Here is a 16,203-nt window from a genome sequence, read left to right as displayed (position 1 = left end):
GGGAAGCAGCTATGGTACTATAACTGGGGACAAACTTTATGTAGTACCCTGCTGTCCCTAAGAATGCCCCCACCTGCTTTTTGGTAACAGGAGCAGGCAATACCTGAATGGCTTCCACTTTGGCAGGTTCTGGCCTGATCTTACCACTCCCCACTCTATGTCCCAGGTAGGAGACCGCTGCCATACCCATCTGACATTTGCTGGGCTTAATGGTCAACCCTGCCCTCTGTAGTCTGCCCAGCACCTCCCTGACATGCTGAAGGTGCTCTTGCCAGGAATGGCTGTAGATGGCAATATCATCTAGGTAAGCAAGTGCAAATCCTCCTGCTCCTGCTACAATATGATCTACTAGCCTCTGAAATGTCACTGGGGTATTTTTCATCCCAAATGGCATCTTTGTGAACTCATACAAGCCAAAAGTAGTCATAAAGGCTGCCCTCAGTCTAGCACTGGGAGTCAAGGGCACCTATCAGTAATCCTTTGTAAGATCAATGGTGGTAAGATACTTAGCCCCACCAAGCTGCTCTATGGCTTCATCTGTCCTAGGCATGGGGTAAGCATCTGACTTTGTGTTACTATATAATTTCCTGGAGTCCACACAGAACCTGGTGCTGCCATCCTTCTTTGGCACAAGCACCACTGTGGAGGCCCAAGGACTGTTGGACTCTTGAATTACCCCTAATTCCAACATCTCCTGTATTTCCTCCCTCAGAGTCAGTTTGACTCTATCAGGCACCTTATAAGGGGCCTGCCTAAAAGGCCTTTGGGGCCCTGTATCCACCTGGTGCTGTACCAGGTGGGTGCACCCTGGTTTCCCAGTGAACATGTCCCCAAACTCCTGTACCACTGCTCGGATTTCTTGAACCTGGGTAGGAGATAGCTGCTGGGACATTGCTACCCCTTCCACTGAGGTGTCAGTCCGAGCCTTACTGAGGCGATCAGTCACCAGATCTCCCTCAGACTCCTCCTGAAATTCACTGGAAATACTCAGCACAAGGGCCTCCCTATCATGGTAAGGTTTCATTATGTTACCATGGTACAACTTGTGCTCCTGCCTCCTCCCTAGCAGTTCCACCATGTAGTTAACATCACTGACCTTCCTTACCACCTTGTAGGGTCCATCCCAGGCTGCCTGCAACTTGTTGTGTTTGACAGGAATGAGAACCATTACCTGCTGCCCTACAGCATACTCTCTAGCATGAGCATTTCTGTCATACCAGACCTTTTTCTGCTGTTGGGCTTCTGCCAAGTTCTCCTGGGCCAAGCCCATGACTTCCTTGAGCCTTGTCCTGAGGTTTAGGACATATGCCACATCAGAGTCCTTGTGAGATTCACACTCACCCTCTCACTCATCATGAATTAAGAGGCCCTCTCATCCTATGCCCATACAACTCAAAGGGTGAAAAACCTGTGGATTCCTGGGGAACCTCTCTGTAAGCAAACAACAGATGGGGCAAATATTTGTCCCATTCAGTCTTAAACTGGTCTGCAAATGCCCAAGCATGGACTTGAGTGTAGAGTTTAACCTCTCCCCTAGACCATTAGTCTGGGGATGGTAGGGGTGGTCTTTAGGTGCTTCACCCCACAGTACTTCCACAGACAAGCCAGCAGGTCTGACATGAAATTGGCACCTCTGTCAGTATTCCTTTTGGGAAACCTACCCTACTAAAAATCTCTAATAAAGCATTTGCCACATTTCCTGCCTCAATGGAGGACAAAGCCACTGCCTCAGGGTATCTTGTAGTATAATCTATTACCACTAGGATATACCTTTTCCCCGTGAAACTTGTGATACTCAGAGGCCGCACAAAATCGATAGCTACCCTCTGAAATGGCTCCTCAGTCACAGGCAAAGGCATCATAGGTTCAGGGTTTCTAGGCTTATCTGCCGCCCGGGGCATTTACAAGCCCTATCGCTTCGTGGCTTACGCAACCCCTTTGTGACTGAATAGAGCTGGAGTTCTTTAGCTGCTGCATTGATCGCTGATCCTACATGAGAATCCTTCGGTCGGGGCATTGTACTCTTGGGAAATGTCTATGGACTCATGAGTAAGGACTTCCAGTCGAGATGGGAGCTCTATGACAGACTCCTATGTCCCTGATAACTTCTTAGGTGCTCAACTTCCTCTGTACTTTTCGAATGGTATGACTATTCTGTATCCTGATAGGTAGGGTCCTAATTTTGGCATATGACTATTTATTTTGGCATATTGCTTTTTTCGTTTGGCTCTTGCACTTTGTTTCGGTTCTTGTATTTTTCATGCATTTTTTGGTATTTCAGATTAGTTTTCTGGCATACTTTGTTTCAGTCTTCTGCAGAGAGTTTCTGAAGGATTCCTGTAGAAGTTTGCGCCACACAGCCCTAGTGCACTTGCTGAGTGAATAGGACTCTTTACATATACAGTAAACTTTGTTGACATTGTAAATTAGTGAACCCCCAGGACAGGACCAGACCCTCAGGACACCCACTTGTGACAGGCTTTGAGTCTGTTCTGGGCGCCAGCAACTCTGACCCTGTGGGTTCTGTGAACCCAATTCATATGGTATGGGTTGCTTGTGATTAATGACATGAGTTTCTGAGTGACAAGTTGTGGGGGTTCACCTTTTAGGTGACGGCCATGATCTTTAGGAGTGAAAGTATGGACTGGTTTTCTCAAAGTTGATCTGCCTTTCTAAAAAGTCAACTGCAAATGGATTAAAAGATCTTTGTTGGACAAGTTTGGTAAATTTGTCCCATAATTTCTGTCTCCAAATTGTTATTATTTCTCCATGGCATGCCCATGGCTGGTCTCCATGCCTACAGCCTTTGGGCATATGCTTCAGGGGGTGGTATTCCAGTTGGAGTCACATGCAAGGGGGGTGCAGTTTTCCTGGCGCCACTTTCCACTCCTGGGTGGGTTGGACTGTTGGTTTAACAGCTGTCCTAGCTGTGGGTTTAATCATTGAGTTCACACCATCATTTTGGGAGGACACTGTGTTTTCTGATTGCTGGGTTTTTTTTGAGAGAGCTTTTCTTTGGGCTGGAGGGGTTTGTTTGGGGGCTGTATATGTTTATCTCCTTTTTTTGGGGGGGGGGATTGTTTTGATGTCGTGGGGAGAAGTTTGTAATGTTGGCAATGTCCAGGATCAGTAATCTTCACATCATTGATAGTTTGATTCAGAGCATATCTTATTCTTTCAAAGGTTTTTAGCTTATTTTCTTTTGAGGCCTTTGCTTTGTCTTTTGAGTCTTTAGCTATTTCTTTTAATTTTCTTTGATTTGATTTTTTGATTTTCTTAGTTTTGGATTTTTTTTATTTAACTTCACCTTTACCTTCTTTTTATTTTTAGAGTTTTTGTCTCTCCTTTTTTAGCTTGTTTTTTTGTTGTTGTTTTGTTATGAGCTGGGGTCCACTTGGGCTTTTCTTCTTTCTTTTTTCCTTTTGTTTTGTTTCCTGCAGGTTGCTTGAGCAGCTCCTGCCTGCAGGAGTAAAGGCATTTTGTAAGTGATTCAGAGAGTGGTACTTTCCTCCGCGGCTCGGGCCACTTAAAGGAGACCACTTTCTGTTCTTGGTGAAGTCGGCTTTTGAGTTTCTTTACTGTGTCTTTTTTTATTTCAGGTGGGGTGGGATGAGGACCTCCAGCCAGAATATTTGTGGTCTGATCTCTCAATTCAGGTACACCTCGGTGTTGAACATTGTGCTCCCATCGTGATGATGAGATCAAGTATGTTATCTCTATCTCCTCTGGTGTGACTAGTTCCATGGCATTTGAGTTTATGAATTCCATTTTTCACCTTGTCTCCTGCCTTGCCTACCTTTTGGCACTGCTCACAGGTCCTGCAGTACCCTGTTACATCTGTGGACATTCCAGGCCAATAGAAGTTGTGCATAATATGTCTCTTTGTACATTTTATGCCCATATGACCTGCAAAGAGAATATCATTGGCTATGGCTAGAAGCGCCAGATGGTAGGCTCTAGGCACTAACAACTGATGTATTCTCTCACCCTTTAGCCCTCTCTATACAATAACCCTTTGTCCTAGTATACAGATTTCCCCTTTCCCTTGAGAATCAGGTGCCTCACTAGCTACATGCCTCAGGCCTTGTAATGTAGGGTCTGAGAGCTGAGCCTATCTCAACTCTCTCTTTGTAACCCTTCCCAGCTCCCCTTCCACAGGAAGTCTGGTATCCTTTGACAGTGGTGCCTCCCTTTCAGCCTGAATACTACTACTCACCTCTGCCCTTGCAGTCACTCTGTCCAAGGGAACATCAGTACCCACAAGCAGCTGTGGCTCACATTCAGTCTCACTGCTACAAAGTAGCTCCATACCTGAAGTAACCACCTCACCAGTCCTGGCTGCAAGTGTGTGGTCTGTCTGGGTCTCCCCCAGGCTACCAGACCTACATGCTTGTCTCCAAGCCTGACTGCATGTAACTGCATAAACACATGGTACTGTCTCATCAAAATCCTTCCCTATCAGGACATCTGCAGGATGGTAGTTTGGTACCCTGTTGTCTCAAGACAACCTACTATTGGCATTTTGTCATTCCCACTTACTAGCTCTCTCACCTTTGGTTCCACACCTTGCCTCCGTGGACATCTATATGCCACATGGCCCCACTGGTTGCATTCAAAACATTTAACCCTAGGTCCTGGATGTGTACCTGGACTAGTGGCTTCCCCTGCTACTGTCAGATTCTGTTGGGACAGTCTGGGCTGCCCACCATGGTTGCCCTTAGACCCATGAGCAGGACTGGGGGTCCCTTTCTTGTTCAGGGATGCCCTGCTTGCTAGGTATAGGTCTCCCTTCTTCACCAACTCATCTGCAGTAGAGCATTGTCTATCAGCTAACCAGATCCTCATGTCCTCAGGCAAAGTGCTAAGGGCTTCTTCCCTCACTAAAAGGTCTAACAGCCCTTCAAAAGTGGTGAACTGACATCCACTTACCCACCTATGAAAATAAGTGCTTAGTTCAGCAACATATTCACACACGCACTTTCATCTGCCTTGCGTCTATGCTCACAAAACTTTTTGCTATAAGCTTCAGGTGTTAGCTTAAAAAAATCTAGCAAACAATTTTTTCAGCATTATAATTTAAGAAATCATTGTCAGACGCTTTGGACAAAACAGTTACAGCTTTACCATGGAGTAAAGGGGTCAGGAACCATACCCAGACCCCTTGGTCAACATTATATTGTTTACATACCCTCTCAAATATATGAAAGAAACTGTCAAAACTATCCCCCTCTGTAAACTGTGGAAGAAATTTACTGACATTTTGTGCTTCTGGGGTCCAGTTACTCCCTTCCCTATTACCTCCATGACTCTGTCGAAGAGTCGGCATCTCCTTTTCATGCTCCCTCTACCTCTCCTCCTCCTCAGCTTCCAGGCATAGCAGTTTCTCATTTTCCTCAATCTATGGACTCCTCAGTCTCTCTCTGCTGTTTCTATTTCCAAATGCTTCATCTCCAACTCAAGTCTCATTAGCTCCAGATGGATTTTTAAGTCCTCTGTAGAAAGGTTGAGCTGTTCATTTTCTGAGTGTTGTACATCTCCACGGCCAGTCTGATCATCCTCCTGGTTGCTATTTTCTGAAACAGATGTGATAAAAGCTGCAATGTCTGCTTTATTCAGGTTTCCATGCACCAGTCATTTACCCTGGCACATCTCAGCCAACTGGCTCCTTGTCAGCTTGCCATACTCCTCTGCTGACATGCTTGCCTGCTCTCCATGACTAAGCTAACAAAAGAAATAAAACAATTGCGATCTGAACTCTGAATGTTCACTGCATGACTGATATAGAGTACAAAAACACCTTCAGTGATCACTGTACACAAGCTACAGGAATTCACTCTCCACACCACTACAAGCCAATTAGTACATGATGTGGCTAACTCACAGCTATAAAATAATTAAAATTTGATGTGGATATCCCACCACTGCCAAATGATTAATATGTGACGCCCATGCACTAGCCCAGTAATCAAGGAACCTCAATCCTCACCACTAGCACCGGTGAGGGGAGTACACATTGGGAGGATTACAAGTACACACACAGTAAAGTACAATTTCCCTTAAGAGCACATAGAGATCTCAGTCAGTCTGGGGCTGGTTCTCCCTTTCTATCCAGATCCCCAATAAGACTCCCCATTGGCACAACTATAGGGTTCAAATCTCAGCTGAGTAGTCAAGCCAAAACCTCAAGTACCCTCTCTGTCCATCCAGCACTTCGTTTTCCTGCCCAAGTAGCTGACACACACACACACACTTTGAGATTTGATTTATATACAAACACACAGGCACTCCTGGGGAAGGCTGGCACAGATCCACTAGCTATGCTCCCTTCTGCCCAGGCTATAAGGTAGTAATCCACTGCCACCGACTACTCTTATCAGCTACTATAAAGGCCCTTACGAAAGGGTGTCCAATTCTACTGTGCAATGTTGCTGTTATCCAAATAGTAAGTGTAACCCAGGGCTAAGGCTATTGGAGTGGCTTATACAGTATCACCAAATACATGCAAGTACTCTAACAGCTTAATAATCTCTACATAAAACAGCCACAGTTGAAAGTTTTAAAATATTTAATAATACATAATAAAAAACATAAGACCATACTCATTAGTTCAACACAATGACAACAGAGAGTTCAGAAATCACAGGAAATACTTTAAAACAACATTGTAGGATAATGTCACATAAATATAGAAAACAGTTAGACTAATCTTACTATTTCTATATATCTCTAAAATAAATCACTGTACTAAATATCTTATTTACAGAGCAAGGCACAGTGCTGGTGAGTTGTTGTCAGCTTCAGAATTCAGAACAAAATACAAAATGCTATTCTTACTTTCTGAGATAGCCCTTAAATTCATAATACACATTACTGCTGAGTCATTTCAGATTACATCATTCTTGACACTTCTGCTTAAGTTTCCCAGGCTCACAGAACTTAAAATTTAACATTTCTTTGTAATCTGCACCTGCCAGGAAACCATAGCAATAAAAGACCCTTTACATGTAAAACCTAGTAATTATCTCTGTCTTAGGACAATAGAAAGAATTTCTTAGCCCAGACATCATGTCTCGTAGCGTGAGATCACACACAGTTGTAAATTCTTTACTTATCAGCTTTCTTCCAGCAGGGTGCACTGTGGTTACATTTTTGAAGCTTAGCACATAACACAGTGTTCTTACATTTGTGAAACCAACCTGTGGATCATATTAATATTTACAATGACAAATAATTATTTATAAAATTCTATCTGGCTGGGTTGGCAGCCCCTCAGTTTTTCACAATAGGGTAGAAAAAAAAAGAAAAAGAGATATGGTTAAGAAATAAGAATTATTTAGAAGTGCTGACAAAGGTTAAAGTATTGCAGAATAAGGAGGATCTCACAGAACAAGAAGAGATGCAAATGCAGAGTGCTGAAGAGAAAATGAGGGAGTATCTTCATAATATACACGAGTTTAGAAAGATTGCTGTAAAGCAACTGTTTTTTGATGATATCTCCAGAGCACAAACATTTTCTGGCACAATAAGTTAGGCAACAGAAAGTAGAAAGGATTGTTGCCAGACTTAGGAAGTCTATAACAAGGAAATATAACCAGAGATCCTGTCCATGTATTAGAGATATTTCAGAAATTTAATGAAAATTTGCATAAAGCAGATGAATCTGGAAATCAAGAAAAAGTACAAATGGAAATATTTATGGAAGATTTAAATATGACAAGGTTAGAGGTAGATGAGGCTCAACAATCGACTGCTAAGTTAGGAGAAGATGAGATAAAAACGGTGACATAATCAATCTGCAGGAACCTCTCCAGGAATAAATGGTATTCCTGTGAAAGTTTGGAAGCTAGGAGGGAAGAAAGTTATAAAGATCTGGAATGTTTTCTTTAAAAATATTTAAAAAAAACGGGAAGGACCAACATCGTTGAAGAAAGCTGGGATGACTATAATACCTGAAGATGATAAAGACCCATTAGGCTATGCTCATTTCAATTTTAAATCATGATTATAAAGTGTTCATGCCTATAATAGCTAAAAGAAATGTCAAAGGTGTTGCCAAAATTGATAGATCTGGGTCAGTGTGGTTTATAGTGAGGAGACAAACATTTGACAATATTAATAAAACAGTGATGATCTAGAGGGAGGAAAAATGCAAGAAAATACCCGAGTTGTTGGTGGGTCTTGATGCAGAGGAAATATTCAACAGAGTAAGCTGAGATTTTAGGAGTAGGGAAATGGAAGCATTTGTATTCCCTGATACAACGATAAGGTTAATTAGGAGGATATATGAGGGACTGGATGCAAAAATTAAAATGAGAGGGTTCCTCTCTGATAAGTTGTGTCTGAGGAGCCAGGCAGGAGTGTCCTTTTCCCCTTTATTTGCATTATAATTAGATCCATTGACAAAGAAAATAAGTGACTCAGAAATCCAAGGATATTATTGGTATGATAATCAAGAAAAGTTGGCTTTTATTTTCTGCCTACAAAAAAAAACAGAAAAGGACATCTCATTGTTGTGGAATATTCTGAGACAGTCTCAAATCTTTCTGGGAAAAAATTAAGGAAGACAAAACATAGGCTATAGCTGTAAACTATGTACCCACAGATGAATTGGTTCAACAATACATATATTTATGGTGACAAGATAGAAAGACGTATTTAAGAGTATGGGTTAAAAAGTATTATCTTACGATAGCTAAGGATATGTGGGAAGAGACCAAACAAAAGATAAAACAAAAACTGAGAGACGGGAGGTTTGTATTTATGGATATGGATAGCAAGATATAAGCAGTGAAAATGTTTTTTGTTCCTCAAATTTTATATAAAGGCCACACAAATTTTTATCAATCACAGGAGGGAGTTGTGGACAGAAATTAATAAAGAGCTGAAGGATTTTATCTGGGAGAAGAAGAGGGCAAGAGTCAAGTTGACCCTTCTGATAGTACAAGGTGGTTTAAGATTTCTTGATTTTAAGGGATATTTTACAGCTACACAGTTAAGGGTCACATACATAGCACAAGCAGAAAGCTATAGTCAACGTGGAAAGGGATGATGCTGAAGCAGCAGGGAAAGTCAAGAAATAAGGAGAGAGTGTGATTTTCGATACATAACCCAAGGAGAATAACAACAGTCATGCAGAATATTATAATAGTAAAGTAGCAGAAAGTATTCTAAGAATTAAGCCAACACAAGGCTGGAGAAAAGAGATTCTGCCAATAGGGATTACTGCAATTAGGGGTAGACAGAATAGGCAAGAAGGGTTGGAATTTACTGGAGAAAACTGGCAAAGGAAATAAGGTATTGGGAAAAAAAATAGGGAAGTAAAGGTAACAGAATGGGAAGAGGCCAAGAATACATTTAGAGTGCAGACTAGAGACTGCCTTCTCTATCATGGATTGATATCAAAATATAAAAAAGAGAAAGGGACAGGGAAATCCTAAGTGAAAGATATGTTCTGGTAAAGTTTTTAGTTGAATCTAGTACAGAAGCTGCTGTTAAAAAATGAATAATTGCTATGGCATATAAAACATTGGACAATAACTACTGGAATCAATCAGAGGAGAGCTTGGGTGGAGAGACTGGATAAGCAATTAATAAGGAAATAATGGAAGGACATCTGTATAGCTCCCAAATATGCCATAACATTTATAAGATTTAGGATTTTTGCTTGGAAGTGTTTGCATAGGTATTGTTATACCTCAAGCAGACTCCAAAGAATTTCCCCCAGATAGATGGCAAATGTTGGAGGTGTGATGGGTAAAAAAGAGGTAACTGGGAACATATGTTTTGGGAGTGTAATGAGTTGGCAGATTTGAAAAAAATCTTACAGAGTACTCTGTCAGAAATATTGAGTTGACAAATGTATGTAACTAAGAAAATTATTTTTTTTTTATTTTTTTTTTTGAGTTGGGTACAGGATCTGAACTGCTTAGACATAGTAAGGCCTTGTTAAGTTTAATTCTGGTGGCTGCCAAAAAGCAATTACTTCAAAATGGAAAACAAAAGTCTACATCAAATGTACTTGAAGAAGTAAATATTTTAATAGAAGTAAAAGAACTGTAAGTGGGATTTTTAGTAATTGTCGGAGCAAATTACATAGATAAAAACGGAACTTCTAAACAGTACATTTTCTTAGGATATAAAAAGGTTATGTACTCACCATAATGTTCCATCTGTGGTGTGCATTTTCATTCTTCCTCAACTTATGGTTCAGATCTGATCCCTCGGATCTGACTCGGCCATTGCAAAAGCTTGTAACAACCAGAAAACTCTCAAGATACTCTATTATCCATAATGCACCAACCTCAAGTACCTCAGATCTTGTTTGCCAATAACAGCAGAAAAAAATACTGCAGTTACATAGAAAGGAGACTATATATGGAGCTATGAGCCAAGGAAATGGCATACTTAAAAACATTCACTCTTCCAGGTGTTTTTTAGAGCAGGGGGTTGGTGGACAACACAGATGGAATGTTATGGTGAGTATTCTATCCTCAAGTTATGGGACAGAGTCTCCAGGTGGACTCAAGGAAGGATATTCCTGAGCACCATTGAGCTAGATAATGCTCTGCCCATGGAGACCACATTCAATTTGCAATGAGTAACAAATGCATGGGGAGTAGCCCAAGTTGCTGCTGCACAAATGTCATCCATGGAGGCTCTAGACTGTAAGACTGATGAAGCAGCCATGGGTCTAGTAGAATGAACTTGGTAATGGTTTCAATAAGGTAATGTCCTATTTGTTGTATAAGAACTACAATCTGTAAGCCAGCTGGCTTGAGTAATTTTGGAAAGAGATTTTCCTAGTTTTATGTCAGAAAAGGAGATAAATAACTGGTCAGTCTTTCTGATATTTTCTGTTCTGTATAGGTAAAAATGTAATTGCCTGTGATCATCCAGTAAATATAATGTGTATTCACCTTTGTTAGAATATCTGGGGAAGAATACAGGCAAATTAATTGATTGATTTATATTAGCCTCTGAAACTACTTTAGGGAGAAAGGAAGCATTAGTTCATAAGATGACCGTGTCATTGTGGAAGATTAAATAAAGCGGCGTTGAAGTCAATGCCCGAATCTCCAAAATTCTTCTGGCAGAAGTAACAGCTACTACAAAAATTGTTTTCCAAGAAAGGTACCTGAGGTCACATTTAGCTGCAGGTTCAAAGGGAGTTGAGTGAATTGCTGCAGTACCAGGTTACATTCACATGGGAGAGTAGGGTCCCTAAATGGAGTCCTGAGATGAAGAGTACCTCGCAAGAAGGTTTTGCATAGTCCATGGGAGGCAAGAGAAACACCATCAAATCCTGTGTGAAAATTTGATATCACTGCTAGCTGGACCTTCACTGTGGAGAAGCTAGCTCCTTCTTTAAAAAGTAAGGCTAACAATTCAAGAATACTATGCAAGGGAGCTGAAAAGGGATTGACATTATTTTGGTGGACCCAGTAAGCAAATTCTCCATTTACTGGAGAAGAGTTTACATGTAGATGGTTTATGGGAAGATAAGAGTATTTGATGAACTGGAGAGGACAGCATTGGTTGTCTGGCTGTAAATGGAACTGGAGACACTAGGCAGCCAGCCTGAGGTTCGATATGTTTGGGTGAATCATGCCTGTCGGATGAGGCATTAGTTCTGGAATAGGAGCCAGAGTCCACAGTGGGTGGAGTAAGTGAGGCCAAAGGAAGGGGTACCAAATCTGTGAAAGCCAAAAATGTGCAATTAAAATAACCTTGCTTTTCAACATGACAGCATGACAGTTTTCTGCAGGAATTTGGAAATTAGTAGGATTGGTGGGTAGACATAAAGCAGACCGGGGGGCCAATCATGAAGTAGGGCATCCCTCGGTGATTCCCCCAGTGGGGGGTCGGGTCAAAGTAGCTGCTGCACTTGTTGTTTAGGAGAAAAGCAAAAAAGATCACAGCAAGGCCGGCCCTACTGACGAAAAACCATCTCTGCCTCATTCTTGATGAGAGACCATTCATGAGGTAAAATAATGCACCTGCTCAGCTTGTCTGCTATCACACTGGACTTCCACAGAATGTGCATTGCAATGAGAAAACCGTTGGATGAGATCACCCATTGTCATCTTCTGAGTGCTTCATGACACAGGGAGTAAGATTTGGTCCTTCCTTGTTTGTTGATGTGCAGAACTACTGACATGTTGTCCATTTGAACTGCAATCATCCCCAAGGGGAGAGCGTCTTGAAAGGCCTGCAACACTAATAACACTGTTCTCATCTCTAGGATGCTAATATGCAAATTGGCCTCTTCAGGGGACCAAGTGTCTTGGACTGTCTTCCCCATGTAATGCTCCCCACCCTAACTGGGAAGCATCTGTGGTCACTATGGCCTTGGGCTGAGGGGGAATGAATGGATGGCCATGTAGAGCCTGTTGTGATTGAATCCACCACCTGAGATCTCACTTGCAAATTTGGGTGATATGTTTCAGGATTGACATATGTTGATAAAGTATTGGCCATTGCATGGCTAGCATCCATTGTAGAATCTTCATGTAAACCCTAGCTAATGGAACTAGAGTTATTGCCACTGTTATTGATCCTAGAACCTGAAGAACCAAATGGGCAGAGACTTGGTACTCAGATTATTTTCCTGACCTGTGTTCTTAAGGTCTGAACTTTTAGAGGAGGCATTGAAGCTATCATTGACTTTATGTTGAGCAGTGCTCCTATAAACTCCAATGTTTGAGTAGGTTCAGAATGAGACTTTTCATAGTTTATGGTTATTCCCAGATAAGAACATGTCTGAAGAACCTGATTTCTTACCTCTATTACTTGCTGCATGGTCAGGGTGGCAATGAGGCAGTCATCTAAATATAGAGACATCCAGAATCCTTGCAGTCTCAAGTGAGCTGCTATTACTGCCATGCATTTGGTGAACACCCTGGAGGTTGTGGTGAGACCAAAGGGCAGAACTCTGAAATGGTAATGACTGGCTCCCACCCAGAAGTATAAATGCCTTCTGGACTGCCTGTTCATCTTTACATGATAGCATGCATCCTGAAGGTCTAATGAGCACATCCACCATCTGAAACTTGGTGCGTCTAACTTATTTGTTCAAGTTGCTGAGATCCAAAATTGGTCTCCAGTCCCCTGTTTTCTTTGGCACTAAAAATAATCTTGAGTAAGTTCTGGATTCTCCCTGCTCTAGCATTTCCTCTTGGATGACTATTTTTTCTAGCAGCTTTTGTATTAGAAGTGCTGCTTGTTCCCTCTGACTTGGTGAAACATCTGGGATTTTCCTTGAAATTGGAGGTGAGAATGAAAAGGGTATTATATAGCTTCTGGAGATGGTCCTCTGCACCCATGCAGCTGTTGTTATCTCTAGCCAGGCTCTCTGGTGCAGGGATAAGTAACTCCTGATTGCCTCCAGAGGGGGACAATTGGGCCTCCTTTCAGGAGAGTTGAAAGGGCCTCTCGAAAAAAGGATCTCTGGAATCTTGGTTTTGTGGGACACCTCTGCTGCGAGGCCAGCATCTACCATTGGTGCCCCCCACACACCTGGGGGAACCACATCCAAGTGTGTCCTGGATAGGACCCTGGGACATTTTGAACCACATTTTCCCAGTACCTCATTGATTCCTGGAGAAGGATCACTGTTACCTGGAAAAATGTAAGTCCATGGCAGACAGGGTCTTTATGTCCTTTTCACTCCTGGATAAAGTGTCCTTAACTTTGGGTCTAAACAAAGACATTCCATCAAAAGGAGTACTGATGAAAGAAGACTTGAAGGGCTCTGCAAAATCACATGTGTGCATCCAGGCGTGTCTCCTTATGGAAACACTGGAACTTGCTGCCCTTGAGGTTCCTTCAGCTGCATGGCAAAACTAACCTCATGGAAGAAATGGAAATTGAGAAGTGACAGATGTCTGTACCTCATCAGAAACAGATCCTGAAAGGGTACAAGAGAGTTCCTTAATCAGGTCTCTCTGTAACCTGGTGAAATGTGCCAAATAGTTCAGAGACCTCAAGGCGAAGGTCGCTGAAGCATAGACATGTTTCTCAAATCTGTCTATTGCTCAAGACTCCTGGTTTGGTGGATGGATAGTGGAAGTCTCCTTGAATAGTTCCTTTTTAGTGGCCACCACCATGACCATGACATCAATAGGCACACCTTTTGTCTGTCTTCCTGTTCTGTCAAAATTTTGTCCAGGCTCCAGGGGATTGGCTCAATAGTGTCCTGAGTTTTCCAAGCCCACCAAGAGACCAAATCTATGAGGTCATCGGCAGGCAGAGTCACCCATGAGACAGACAGACCAGTACCAACACCTCCAGGAATACAGACTCCTCAGACAAAGGGTTGTTGGGCTTCCAGCTACCTCTCTGCTTCAGGATTTCATGGATGTCTCCAAACTGGGCATCTTCAGGAGGTGAACATGGGGACCCTTCACCTTCATCAAAGTCTGTATCTTCTGTGACTGACTCCTTGTGGGAATCTAAGTGCTTCCTCTTGCACATGCTCTTCTTAGGGACCTCCTCAGTGGGATGCTCTGGGGAGGAATCAGAAGAGGCGGGAACACCCTGCTGGGAAACCTGGGGTTTCAGTACCAGCTGTTCTCTTAGAGGAGGCACTGAAGCTATCACTGACTATATGTTGAACAGTGCTCCTATAAACTTCAACTTTTGAGTAGGTTCAAAATGAGACTTTTTATAGTTTATGATTATTCCCAGATAAGAACATGTCTGAACAACCTGATTTCTTGTGGAGAGCAAGATGAGACTCCAAGTAAAGAGATGACAAGCCTACAGACTGAGGATTTGAGGGGAAGGGAACCATCTTCATCATGGAAGCTGACAATGCTGTCTCTATGACCTCAAAGGCAGATCCCCCCGAGAGGAATAGGACCCTGGACCTGTAAGGAAAAGCCTTCTGATTGTAGTCCCTCCCTGCCCTGAGGAGAACTCCCCCAAGGCCAAAGTCAGAGCCTAACTAACCACTGATGAGGTCCCAAGGTGTAGAGATGGCTCCAAAAACCTTGGAGTCAACTGTGACACCCCAGTCCTGACAGAGTAGCCCTGGCTCTGAGAGCCCTCTGGATCTGATAGAACCGAAGAGCTCAGAGCAAGCTTCAAATCTGAGGATATGGAAATTCTCAGATCCAATGTAGATGGACCCAGGCAACTCATATCTAAAAACTCCAAAAAACAAGCAGGGAGTCGGAGGAGGAACTTGCAAAGGTGGGGTAGTGGAAGGTCAAATCTCCTGACCCGAGTGGTAGAACCTGACAAGACACTTGACAAGCTCTACTCCGAGAGAATTTTTCTTACTAACCTGTCCACGACTTCTTCAGTAAAGCTCCTGGAAGACAGAGTGAAAACCATAGATGGGGATTTTGGTCTTTCCAAAAAAAGGAGACGGGACCCTAGAGGGGACTGAGTCCACCTATGGAGAGTATCTGGTTCTTAGAAGTAAGGAAGTGCTGGGTGTCAAATCGAAAGTTTTCTGTGTCAGATCCAATACACTCTAGTCCAAAATATTTTTAGTTAAGTTTGGTTTTGTATGCAATGGCATGGTTGGATTTGAGAGGTCTTTCTTTTTCAAATTAGGATCTGAGGTTGAGGTCAGATCACAAGAACTAAGTTTTCTCTTTTTAGGATCTGAGGAAGTTGTTGGATATGATAAAGGTCTCTGCTTTGATTTGTCAGTATGTTTAGAAGAAGGTGAAGAAATATTTCGTGAGGGAGAAGCTCCAGATAGTGCCTCACTAAAAGAAGAGGGAAGTAATCCCTTCAGAATAAGCTTATTCTCACACAGGGCTCTCGGGTTGAAAGTGTGGCAGATGGCATAGTTTTCCTGGAAGTGGAGCGGACCCAAACAGTACACAAGTGTGTGGTGGTCCAAAAAGGGAATTTTGTGCCCACACTTAGCATATTTCTTAAACCCAGATGGGCGTTTGTCTTTGTCAGTCATAGTATAAAGCTATATCATAAGATTCTCTTCTAATAAGAAAAAGGGAAATTAACACTAAGTGATATCAACTGGCACATATTAAACAAACCCAACTAAATGAAGCTGTATCTCAGTTTAACACAATTTTCCTAAATATACTAAATAAACTTGCCCCATCTAGAACTAAGAGAGTAAAAACCAACCCAGCACCTTGGTTGTCCAAACAAATCCATGAATGAAAGAGAGAGAGAGCATTTTAAAACAGTGGAATAGCAATAAAATTGAATCAAATCTTCTCA

Source organism: Protopterus annectens, chromosome 2.part1, assembly GCF_019279795.1.
Source record: "Protopterus annectens isolate FY-2018-M chromosome 2.part1, PAN1.0, whole genome shotgun sequence".
NCBI lineage: Eukaryota > Metazoa > Chordata > Ceratodontiformes > Protopteridae > Protopterus > Protopterus annectens.
The sequence above is the reverse complement of the archived record's forward strand: the minus strand, read 5'-3'. Positions refer to the sequence as shown.